At 44.1% G+C, this 12,494-nt stretch overlaps 1 protein-coding gene and 1 long non-coding RNA gene across 3 annotated transcripts in view; both read right to left on the bottom strand.

Moving 5' to 3' along the window:
* Window positions 1-12,264, bottom strand: part of OTOS (otospiralin) — a 28,164-nt gene extending 15,900 nt beyond the window's left edge. Inside the window, exon 1 of one of the 2 annotated variants that reach the window (XM_079975958.1) lies at window positions 12,192-12,264. The gene's annotated coding sequence lies outside the window, so the exon portion shown is untranslated. Of the gene's footprint in view, window positions 1-4,384; window positions 6,214-12,191 lie in introns of those variants that run through there. The other variant, XM_079975959.1, reaches the window with a different exon arrangement.
* On the bottom strand, window positions 6,415-8,240 carry LOC307215631. The gene is made up of 3 exons (XR_013838599.1): window positions 7,985-8,240; window positions 6,813-6,865; window positions 6,415-6,467 (listed from the first exon to the last, which is right to left on the bottom strand). It is a non-coding gene; the product is annotated as an uncharacterized lncRNA (long non-coding RNA).
* Window positions 12,265-12,494: the final 230 nt, after the last annotated feature.

Raw genomic sequence — 12,494 nt, 5'->3', positions numbered from 1 at the left:
GTCAGCAATGCTTCACAGAGTGTCAGTGAAGTTAACTCTCTATTCCAAGAAGCAAAACAGCTCTATCCACAAACTCTTCCCAGCAGGTCTTTCCTAGTGAGGCAGTTGCGAGGACTGAAGATCCCCACCTTCCCAAAGCTCCCTAAGTCTTCTCCTCTCCCAGGTCTTTCCCAAGCAACCTGAGATTTCTCCATGTTGTCTGTCTCTGCTCCCCCCTCTTCATTCCTCTTCTGGAGAGGGGAGCTGGCCACAGCAGGAAGGGGAGAGTCCCTGGCTTCTTCCACAGCCTGCCTCCACTCTGCCTCTTGGCCCCCATCTCTCCAGCCTCCAGTTCTGCCTTGAATTCTGGACAGCCCTCCGCATAGCCTCACTACACCCTGTTACATTCAGCTTCCAACACCTCCTCCTCCTATTCTGCTCCCTTTTCCCACTCCGGCCACTCCTCACTGTCCCACCACCAATCCCCTGGCTCTAAGTCTTCCTCCCTTGGGGGTTTCTTGGCTCGAACCTCCCAACACCCCTCTGTATCCAGCCAGTCCATGGCAACACACTGGCAGTTACCTCAGTTCCTCATCTGTCATGATATCATTCCATATTTTTTGTGCCAGCAATTTTTTCATCTGCTTTTAGCCTTCACACAGTGAAATTGGCTATGCTTTGAGGTTCTTTTATTTCTAGCATCTCTCCTTCTATATTAAATTCCCAACAGCGTCATCTGAAAGCCTAACCGTTTCCAGATATCCATGGTTCTTCAGATCGCTTTCTGGTTAACAAGCTCATTGAAATAAATAGGCCACGGGGTTACTGGGCTGGAAACTGCAGCTGAAGGTGTGACAGCTTTCCTGCAGGGTGAGAAAATTCTGAGACGGGAAGCTGGTTAGACCTTCCAGCTGACTGCAGAGCAGACCAGGTCCTCCTAGAGACCATCAGGCACCCGGCCCTTTGCCTGCTCTGACACCACTGACAGCTGAAGCTTATACTGCTATACCATTGGGTCCATCTAGCCCAGTACTGTCGACAAGGACAGGCAGTGGCTCTCCAGGGTTTTGGACAGAGGACATTTCCAGCCCTAACCAGAGATTGAACCTGGGACCTTCTGCATCCAAAGCATGTGCTCTACAAATGAGCTGCAGCCCTTCCCCTCATTAAATACTAATTTGCATCTTCTTGTCCTGCTTGTTATCAAGCTCTCATATCTGCTGGTGGTCGGTTAAGAATTGTTTTAGAAAAAATTGGACTGATCTTAATGATAGACTTGTAAATATTGATAGTAAGTAAAGGTAAAGGGACCCCTGACCATTAGGTCCAGTCGTGACCGACTCTGGGGTTGCGGCGCTCATCTCGCTTTATTGGCCGAGGGAGCCAGCGTACAGCTTCCAGATCATGTGGCCAGCAAGACTAAGCCACTTCTGGTGAACCAGAGCAGCGCACGGAAACGCCGTTTACCTTCCCGCCGGAGCGGTACCTATTTATCTACTTGTACTTCGTGCTTTCGAACTGCTAGGTTGGCAGGAGCAGGGACCGAGCAACGGGAGCTCACCCCATCGCGGGGATTCAAACCGCCGACCTTCTGATCGGCAAGTCCTAGGCTCTGTGGTTTAACCCACAGCGCCACCCGCGTCCCAATATTGATAGTACCATGCCTTAAATAGATGATGACCCAAGATAGTCCTGTTCCATCATGTTTATCCTTGGTGGTTGTTTTAATTAGCTATTCATTTATGCAAAGCTTAATCCAAATCATGTAGGGCCTGGCATTCAAGCCCTGGATGAAAAAGTGTTTGGCCCATTAATGTGCAGACTGGGGGTAATTTGGGGAATGGGAATGGGCAATTTCATTTCATACCAAAGTATCTACTAAAAATGAATGGTTTGGCAAGTGTGGGGTCTCTTTTACCGCTGCAGCTATGTGGTTTTTTTCTAGGAGGTAGCTCCTGGTACAATTTTGTCCTATTCATGGCCACAGGAAGCTGTCTCTTATCAAGTTAGACCAGTCTAAACCAGCCTTTGCCAACTCGGTGCCCTTTAGATGTTTAGGATTGCAACTCCCATCAGCCCCAGCCAGCACAGCCAATAGTGAGGGATGATGGGAGTTGTAGTTCATTATCTGGAGAGCCCCAGGTTGGTGAAAGTTAGTCTATTCCATTCGTTCCCACTGCTCAATTATAACCAGAAATATTTCTTTGCAGACAGTTCCTGTAATTTATCTATTATTTTACTAATGGAGGAACTTCCTCCTTTTCCATCCCCTGACTCATTGTTCACATACTTATGGTCATCTTTACAACCATGAGAAAATCAGATGGATGACTGCAATTGTTAATATTTATCCAAGGTAGACAGGGATACTTCTCAAAAATACTTCAATTGCTTTCTTGAAGCCTCAAGTGATCACAGCTGCTGCATTTATATCCCGTGCTTAAGCATCTGGTGTATATTTGTATTAAGAATTAACAGACAAGTCCTCCCAACCTGTGGAGAAATAATAATTTCCTCTACTGCTGATGACCAGGCTCTGAGTGCCATTGCTCATGTAGTCAAATAGTAACACACACACACACACACACAGAGAGAGAGAGAGAGAGAGAGAGAGAGAGAGAGAGAGAGGCAGGCAGGCAGGCAGGCAGGCAGGCAGGCAGGCAGGCATCAGCAAGCTTATGAGAAATCCAAGGTTTGCCAAAACACAGAATATTTAGAACTAGCGACTGCACTCCTGCTGGCTCTACTTGCCACTCTTAACCCCCTTAAGACCTTGTCATCCCCTCCTCTTACAGCTCACCCAAACTGCCCCACATCTTAGGCCTCATACTCATCCCTATTCATATGGCCTGCCTGTCTCTGATGATGCCACTTCTGCCTTAATAGTGGAGGGCAAGGAGGAGAAATGGTGGCAGAGCAAGATAGTTGCTGAGAAGCTGTCCTGGTGTGTCATGACCATTCCATCGCAGCTCACCTGGGTTACCCACCTATGTCGCTTACCTGGGTTGCTCATGCCACTCACTTGGGATGTCTGTGCTGCCCACTTGTGCCAACTGCCTGCTTGGGCCACCCACTCATCTCCCTCTTCCTTACCCTCCAACCCTGCTGCGATGGTCCAGCAGCATCTCTTGTTTGACCCCACAGGCTACTCCTTGAATGGATAGAATGAGAAAATGCATTACATTCTCTCAAAGAACCTTTCATCGGTCAACCTGTCAGTCTTTTAGAGCTATATTTGGAAGGTTTGGTTCTAACAGTGATTCCCTGGAAGATACTCCAAAGTCAGTTGTGCATAGATACTGTTTCTGGAGGTCTGGCATTTCCTACACTAGAAACAGTCGATATAAAATGACCCACAGAACATGGACCCTTTTGTAGACCCCTGCATGGTAATGTTAAATTTGCAAATCCATGCAAGAGCAATGAAGAGTCTCATGGCATTGTGGCGATCACACAGGGTCCCCGGACGTTTGACGGCCTATTGATCCCTGTGCCACCACTGTGATCGCTTCCATCGCTGCCACCAACCTGTTTCTCTTGGGTACGCACTGAGTCCAGACAGTTGTTAACAATAAACCAAATAAACAAGTTTATTTTATAAGCATTAACAAGTTGATGGTTTCAGATAATTTTTCTTGTCAGTTTCTTAGCCTTAGTTTCTTTATCGGCCTATACCTTCCTAATACCTTTTAACTGATTATCCCAACTGTTTGACTGACTCCTCTTAACAGATTCTCTCACTCTCTCACATCAAACTAGCCAAACCCACAGACTTATCCTCCCTCTCCCTTCTCTAACTCCAGACTGACTTTTTAACAACTCTAACTCTAACTCCTCCCCTTGGGTTCCAATGGTTAATCCTTTTTACACTTAGATAACCCTTTCCTTATGACCCAGTATGATGTCACACACCTAGGAGGGCAAACACCATAGGCATCTTAAAGATGAACAAATAAGGAACCTCCAGACTAATTTGGTACAACACAGGTCCCAGTTAGGACTGTGAGGCTATTTCCCCCAAACCACAGGCCCCTCAAACCAGATGCCCTGTGGGGAGCTCAACTGAACAGCCGCTCCCTGCAGAAAGAAGGGTTGACAGCGCCACCCATCAGCTGATAAGTGGAACCTGCTGGATCCTTGCAGAAAGCAGCTTTGCCAGCCCTATGCCTGGTGTTAAGGAAGTGCTAAGCACAGGTCTTGCAAAGCGCATTGTGTGGTGCTTCCCAAATGCCAGCTGATACAATCTGCTGGAGCCGATCTGGTGCTTCCACCAGTGTGTTTGCCCCATGCCAATCTCAATATCACCTTGTGCCTCCCTTGAATGCAGCAGTAGTGCAGGCAACCTGAGGTCCGGTGAGACCAGCTCTCCAACCTGTCATTTGCTACTGAATAAGGAAATAAATACCTATGGATGTTGTTTGTATAAATCTGCACTATTACTCATCTCTGCAACTCCCTCTTCCTCTTTTGTCCGGTGCTGCTATTCATGCCTGGTCATGCCTCCACAGGGATGGTTTCAATGGAAGGAAACGTGAGAGTTTAGGACTAGGAACAAAGAAAACATCTGAAGAAGGGATATTTCTAAAATTATAAAAGGATATGAAAAATGAAATACTTATGAGAAAACTGCCAAATCACCCAAGCACCCTGTGGGCTTCTCAAGTAAAGGTACCCCTATATGAAAATAAGGTTGTTTCCATGTAAGCACAGTCTGCAGGAAGGTTGTGTTTATAAGCAGAAAATTGAACTTCAGCTTAATGAAGAACATTTGTCCCCAGCGGAACATCTTGTCAGCTATAATAACTCTCCTCAGCCTTTATGACAACCCAGAAGAATTATCTTCTAAGAAATATGATCAAAAGACCTATTAAAAAACCAAACAAGGAATTTACTGGGAAAGATTCTAAAAGTAGGGAAATTAAGGGGGAAATACAAGGAGAGTGAACCTACCAACCATGAGATATAAGTGTGGCTCAGTCTATTGAGTCTGCCGTAAGTGACTTAAAGGCAGACTTATGAAAAACCTTCACAATGGGAAGACTATCTGCTTTTCATTACTTGGTTTAGTCTCAGGAGCAGATTGACCATCTTGCTAACCGCAGCTGATGCAACTCGCAGTTGCTTTGGAATGGGAAATGCCAACCCAGATACAATGCCAGTCTCCACATGGAGCAGGGTTGTGCAGCTGTACAGAAAGGAAGGCTCAAGTCTGTTGGGGGGGGGATTCAGCATTGTTTGTTATTTCAAAGCCATTTCGAAATGGCATGTAGTGGGGGTGAACAAATCCTCACTCTGAAATTTATTTGAAGTCATAGTACTGTAAAAGAAGAAGAAGAGTTTGGATTTGATATTCCGCTTTATCACTACCCGAAGGAGTCTCAAAGCGGCTAACATTCTCCTTCCCTTCCTCCCCCACAACAAACACTCTGTGAGGTGAGTGGGGCTGAGAGACTTCAGAGAAGTGTGACTGGCCCAAGGTCACCCAGCAGCTGCATGTGGAGAAGCGGGGAAGCCAACCTGGTTCACCAGATTACGAGACTACCGCTCTTAACCACTACACCACACTGGCTGTAGTTTTAGTATGCCATGCCCTGGTCCTAACTGCACTACAAGGAAACAAAACCAAGTGCTTTCAATAGAGCTTCCTTCCATATAGGAGATATGATCAAGAGAAACCCTAAATGGATTTTAATAGCTCCCTGTTTCCAGAACGTTCTTCCCAGGAAAGCTAACCTGGTGCTGCCCTTGTCATTGTTTCAGTGCCAGGCAGAGGTTGTTTTCCCTGTTATTTTGCCAGAAACAGTGGGTATTATTAGTAGTGGATTGTAATTTGCTTTTTTAGTAAGAAGTGATACATACATTTAATAAACCTAAACCTAACCAATAGTCCTATAGAATGCTTGACATCTGCCAAACTGCCTTTTAAAAGCACACACAAGACTTATGTGGTGTATGCAGCTTGGTCTTGGGACAGGGAACAGCTGGAAAGCAACAGCGCATTCGGTACAACCAGCTGAATCACGATCAATAAGTCAATCATGGCTAAATTAGACATAAGGGCAAATATATAACTTCCATCACATTGAGGAGCATAAAGGAAATTGACTTAAATTGAATTAAGACTGTTGGCCCATTGATCTATCCAGCTCAATACTGTCTGCATTGACAGGTGGCAACTTTCCAGGCAAACGACCTTCCAGGCCAGGGATTGAGCCTGGGCCTTTTTGCATGCAAAGCATGGGATCTTGCAGTGTGGTGCTATGGCGTCACACTGCCCTGTGTTTATTTACCCCTGCTCTGCATCAGTGGAGATGGGGAGATGCAGGACATTGTGACATCAGAATAACAGTGTATGCTGGAACAGAACAGAACGGAGGAACTAGATGTGTGGTTGCCATGGTGTGTGTGTGTCTAGCGACACATTTACCATCATGTATTGTTTGACCCTAAGGCTGGTTTTGATTGTATCCATTTAAATCAGAGTAGACCTACTGAAGGAGGGATGCGGGTGGCGCTGTGGGTTAAACCACAGAGCCTAGGACTTGCTGATCAGAAGGTCGGCAGTTTGAATCCCCGCAACGGGGTGAGCTCCCGTTGCTCGGTCCCTGCTCCTGCCAACCTAACAGTTCGAAAGCACATCAAAGTGCAAGTAGATAAATAGGTACCGCTCCTGCGGGAAGGTAAATGGCATTTCCATGCTTAGTCATGCTGGCCACATGATCTGGAAGCTGTATGCCAGCTCCCTCAGCCAATAAAGCGAGATGAGCGCGCAACCCCAGAGTCGGCCATGACTGGACTTAATGGTCAGGGGTCCCTTACCTTTACCTTTAGACCTACTGAAATCAGTGGCCTTGAACTTATGCACATCAAATTTAATGAGTCTACTCTGAGTGAGGCATCTAATCATAAGCTTGCATTTTTATTAAAGCTTATATGTTTAATCAGGGCTTGTATTTTAAAAATGAGCTTAAAATGTTTTATGCCAGGCAGAAGACCAGCTGCCTAAAAAACCTTGGCAAAATGTTTTTACTCCTAGACAAGGGCCCCCCCCTGATTTATAGCAGAAAACAATTCTCAAAGTCGTAAAAAGGGAATTACAGGCTGACAGCCAAGGTTACACTGACCCTACAAATTAAGGGTGGATAAATAGTAAAATGAGCCATATCTTCTTCCTAAGGTTAAAAAGGTCAAGAGCAGTGAAAAAGCAACTGGTCTGGCTGGCAGAAACAGAACATTTTTGGGAAGTCTTTTCTAAAGCTGTTTCTTTCTTAAACTAAGATCCTTTTAAGATTTCTTTTCCTTTTAAAAGGTTATTTATGTATTAAATATATTAGTTTAAATATAATTATGCAAAGGATTTAAGAAATGCTAGATTCTTATTTCATATAGTTGGAAGAGATCACAGGGGCCATCAGGCACCAGCCCCCCCTTGTCAGACAGGAGACGCCATCGAGCACTCCTGATATATGGTTGTCAGGCCTTTTGTTTAGAAACCTTCAAATGAAGGAGATCTCTCAATGTTGATGTGAACTCAAAATCCTTGACATACGTTTAAGATAAAAATTCAAGATTAATCATCTGTTTTGGAAGGCAATAGGGCAAGGAGGGCAAGAGGTGAGCTGGTAATTAAGATTCCTTGTTGAGACACATGTAAGATATATTACTACTTATTTGTCATTTATAGATAGAAGAATATATAGCTTTTTGATTTCCATAAAAGGGCAAGAGGAAATGGGTGTATCTTTTGTGATTGGTTCTAGCAAACAGCCAATAGGAATTTCAACCAGGCTGATTGGACAGAGGCAGCCACAGGAGGAGCAAGGGGGCTGGATTAAGGAAATATAAGTGCTGGCCAGAATGGCAAGAGGCCAGGCCAGAGCTTGGTAACCATATACCACTGTGCCTCATATTTATTTGTCTGACAAATAAATTACTATTTTAATTTCTCTATTGCTGCGTTGAATATTTCATTCCAGCTAAGCGTTAACCACAAGCAGGGTGCTACATGAGTACGACTTACCCAGTGTGTAAACTTCCTTGTTCACCTGGACTGGGGGGAAATGGAGCGCAACCTAGTAACTCGTTTTTACAGCCAGATCTTCCAGTTTTTTCATTTTGCTCTCACTTAATGAACATATTTGTTTGCATTAAAATAGAGGTAAATAGCCCTGATTGATACCAGGCATTATGCAACAGCCAAGAAACATTTATTAGTTGAATAGCTGGTGACTTGCTGATCAAACATTACAATTAAAATCAGAGTTATTTAACTCAAAAAGTTAGACCGAACATCGAATCAATTGACAGTCATAACAATAATAATGAATGATTAATATACAATTACCTAAGCTCATTACCCAGGTAATGTCAATTAGCTGCCCGAATTAGCTCAGGAGAAAAGCTTGCATTTGTTAAAAAAAAGGTTCAATAACTTCTTGCAGCAATGACAAATTGCCCCCTGTGCAGGAACATGGATGGGAATCCTAATGAGGCCAAGATCCCTGCTGAGGTGCCCTGCAATTGCCTCATAACCATTTCATAACTTACTCTTATGCTGTGTCATGTCAATCAGCTTAGATAAATAAACATGGGGAAAACAATCCGGGTATCTCTCAGAATACCGAGCTGGGAGACGCTTACCAGTGTAAACATGGAGGGTGGGAAAGCCTTTAAAGGTCTGACCCTGATTTCCAGGACTTGGGCCCAGACTAGGACTGGCTACAGAGGAGAAACTGTGACCACATGGCTTGAAAGCACACACTACAAAACACATCATTCTTCCCTTCCCACCGCCGTTAACCAGAAAAAGATGAGAGACGGGATCAACTATCGAAGGTCAGGCCCTGAGGCTAAAGTATCTTCACAGGGGGAGGGAAATGGTTTTCAGTTTGAAAGAAAGAAGTAAGTAGTATGGGGATTCTTCTCTGTGGTTCTTGAGCGGTAACACAGGCTACATGCACACTGCGCATATTATTGAACCACTCTGGGAACTGTAGCTGTGTGAGGGACATAGGGGTCTCCTAACAGCTCTCTGCACACTTAACAAACTACAGCTCCCAGAATTCTTTGGGGGAAGCCATGGCTGCTGAAAGTGGTTTCAGAGTGCTTTGAATGCATGGCACGAATGTGGCTACAGTCTTTAGAAATTTTAAGGAACATCAAACACAGACCTGATTGTTCCTGCACATCCTATTCCTTGCTGTTCATCTGGCTGCTACACACCAAATTTTAAAGTACATGGAATCCTGGAAACTGTAGTTTGTCAAGTGTTCTAGGAATAATAGTTCAGTGAGGGGTAAAGTTATCAGGATTCTTGTGTGTATGTTTGGATAAATATCAGCAAGCCTTTGGACTGCATGCAATAAGCCTCTTTGCTCTATTCAACTAGCAAACCAGGAAGTCTTCCATTAATTATAGCTTCCCATATAGTCTGAGCTGGGAAGCGACACTTAATGGCTTTGGAACAAGTCAGGATCATATTAAACCAACTTCAGACCACAAGTTTAATAGCCTGGCTTGCTCTAAAGCTTTTAACCATAGTTTCCTGGTTCGGATGAAATGGGAAACTATAATTAATGATAGCCTTCCTTATTTAGCTCCCCGGGAAAGATTGAGGGCACAAGGAGAAGGGGATGACAGAGGACAAGATGGTTAGACAATGTTCTCGAAGCTACGAACATGAGTTTGATCAAGCTGCAGGAGGCAGTGGAAGACAGGAGTGCCTGGCGTGCACTGGTCCATGGGGTCACGGAGAGTCGGACACGACTAAATGACTAAACAACAACAACAACATGTAAAGGGAGGATTGAAGTGGCTGCATATAGAATGTGGACAAAAGCTTTGTTTAAAACTTGGGTTATTAAACTAAGATATGATCATTCAAAATGGTCTTTATATCGTTGTGAGAAACAACACCCTTAAAAGCTATATAAAAGGTAAAGGGACCCCTGGCCGTTAAGTCTAGTCATGGACGACTCTGGGGTTGCGGCGCTCATCTCGCTTTACTGGCCGAGGGAGCCGGCGTTTGTCTTCAGACAGCTTCTGGGTCATGTGGCCAGCATGACTAAGCCGCTTCTGGCGAACCAGAGCAGCGCATGGAAACGCCGTTTACCTTGCCGCCGGAGTGGTATCTATTTATCTACTTGCACTTTGAGGTGCTTTCGAACTGCTAGGTTGGCAGGAGCTGGGACTGAGCAACGGGAGCTCACCCCGTTGTGGGGATTCGAACTGCTGACCTTCTGATCGGCTAGCCCAAGGCTCAATGGTTTAGACCACAGCGCCACCCGCGTCCTTTTAAAAGCTGTATACAAGTACCTAAAAACCCTAGTTGGGCTATAGATGCCTGTTAGAAGCACACAAGTGTTTGCGGTGCAAACCCTTTCATCTGCGAGGCATCTCTGCACTGGTATTTTTCACAAATGCAGCTGCTGTTGCTCAAAGGCCACACTGTATTTCTTTAGCATGCAACTCTGCAACACTTCACTGCAATTAGTTATAATTATATGGGGAATGGGTGATGTTTGAAAGGTCACACATTGTTGGTTTTTTAACCCATGTAAATAGTCAGAGGCAGTAATGCTTCTGAATATCAGTTGCTGGAAACCACAATTAGGGGCCTGAACCAGCAGGCTCTCTTATGCTTTTAAATGTCTACACACCTGCACACTTATTTGCACAGAGGATGTGGTTGCCTTTTGCATTTCTCCTCTCTAGGCACCTGCATAACTATTAAGGGCAGGGTTCGCCTAACAAATCCCATCAGCAGAAGCCCTGCACACGATGAAAAGGATCAAACATATTAGGGGTTTAGGGTGCCCTGCAATGATATGCTGCAAGTCACACATGTAGATATAGAACAAAATTGCTTCAGGGACAGCCAGCTGGCCACCCCTGGTTTCATCAAGGGCAGTATAATCTTCTGAGATGCTCCTCATTATTTTTATTTTCTTAAATAAATTTGTTCTTGTTTCAAACCTAAAATTTGCTCGGCAGGCTTTGCAATGTTTATTGTACCCCATCCCTGAGATCTGAATATGTTTCCCCATTCACCAAATTGGCTCCCCCCCCCTCCTAAGATGTCTTCCTGTCTCTGCAGGTATTCAATCTTCCCTTTCTTCATTTTTGATCAGCCCGTTTTTTGTCATGGATCGGTAATTTAAAGGGTTTTCCAGATGGTTAAATGCTATTCATTGAAGAAGCTCAATAGCATGTTAATATATATGTATGATGCTCTCTAGCCTCCAAATCTGTCATTTATTGAACTCAGATGGGATGCGATGGAGGGAAAAGTAGAAATTCTGTAGCAGCATAATGCTGAACAGCTGTGCTTGGAGTTGATAATTACTGTCCATGTTCAAAAAACGGTCAGTTGCAGTCCATCACTTAGGAAGGTTTTCACTTTTGGTAAAGGAGTATTCATTTAAATATATTTTTTATTATTTTCCTTCTTAAACAACATTTTCAGCATTGCAGCATTACAATACCAAGCACAAAAACTCTCTGCTCTGCCAAGCATACGACTTCCCTCCTTCCTTTCAGCAGGTTTTCCATTTCAAATCCAATTGCGCAATTTAAATCTTCAACCTATTGTCCACATTGTAGGATTTATTTCAATCCTGCTGGTGTCTTCAAATTTTTGCAATTATTATTCAAATATACAATAAATTCACTCCAGTCCCTTTGGAATTTCTGGTTGTCCTGGTCTCAAATCCTGCAAGTCAGTCTGGCCAGTTCTGCAAAGTCCATCATCTTCGCCTCCCACTCTGCAATGGTAGGTACCTCCTGTAACTTTCACTTTGGGGCCCATAAAGTTCTTGCTGCCACTGTGGCGTACATAAATAGTCTTTGGTCTATCTTCGTAATTTCCTCACCCATCAAACCTAGCAAAAATGCTTCCGGTTTTTGGGGGAAGGTGCATCTAAACATCTTTTTTAGTTCATTATAGATCAATTCCCAAAATGTTTTTACTTTATCACAAGTCCACCACATATGATAAAAGTCACCGTCTGATTCTTTGCATTTGGTAAAGGAGTATTCAGTGGACAACAATGACCTAAGTTGAATTCCATATCATGTAACATCAGTATTTGTTTTCAGCCTTTCCGTAGTAGTCATAAAACCATTTTTGGTTAAGGACAATTGAAAAATTGTCTTCATGCCCCCTACTCTCTTGTTGCTACAGACTTAGAGATGTTACTGAAGTTCCTAATTACCTTGGTTCGACATGCAAATTTGAAATGTGCATCTGCAGTGCGAATTGCAGATTTCCCACACAAGTTATTCTCTGGCTTGGAGTCAGAATCATAGCTTCATGGTGGAGCTTCATGGTGGAGCACATGCTTTGTGTGGAGAAGACCCAGAAGATCTGCTTCAATCCCTAGCATCTCTATAGCCATCTTTAGCCATCTCACCCCTTGCTTTTTCCTGTAAGACCAATTGCAGTTGTTAACAGTCGTCAACAGGTTTACCACACCTATCAGCCAATCACCCTTTCCCACGACCCTTCTGAGTAATAC

The sequence above is a fragment of the Podarcis cretensis genome, assembly GCF_951804945.1.
Source record: "Podarcis cretensis genome assembly, chromosome: 5".
Lineage (NCBI taxonomy): Eukaryota > Metazoa > Chordata > Lepidosauria > Squamata > Lacertidae > Podarcis > Podarcis cretensis.
This window is presented reverse-complemented; position numbering and strand designations above follow the sequence as displayed.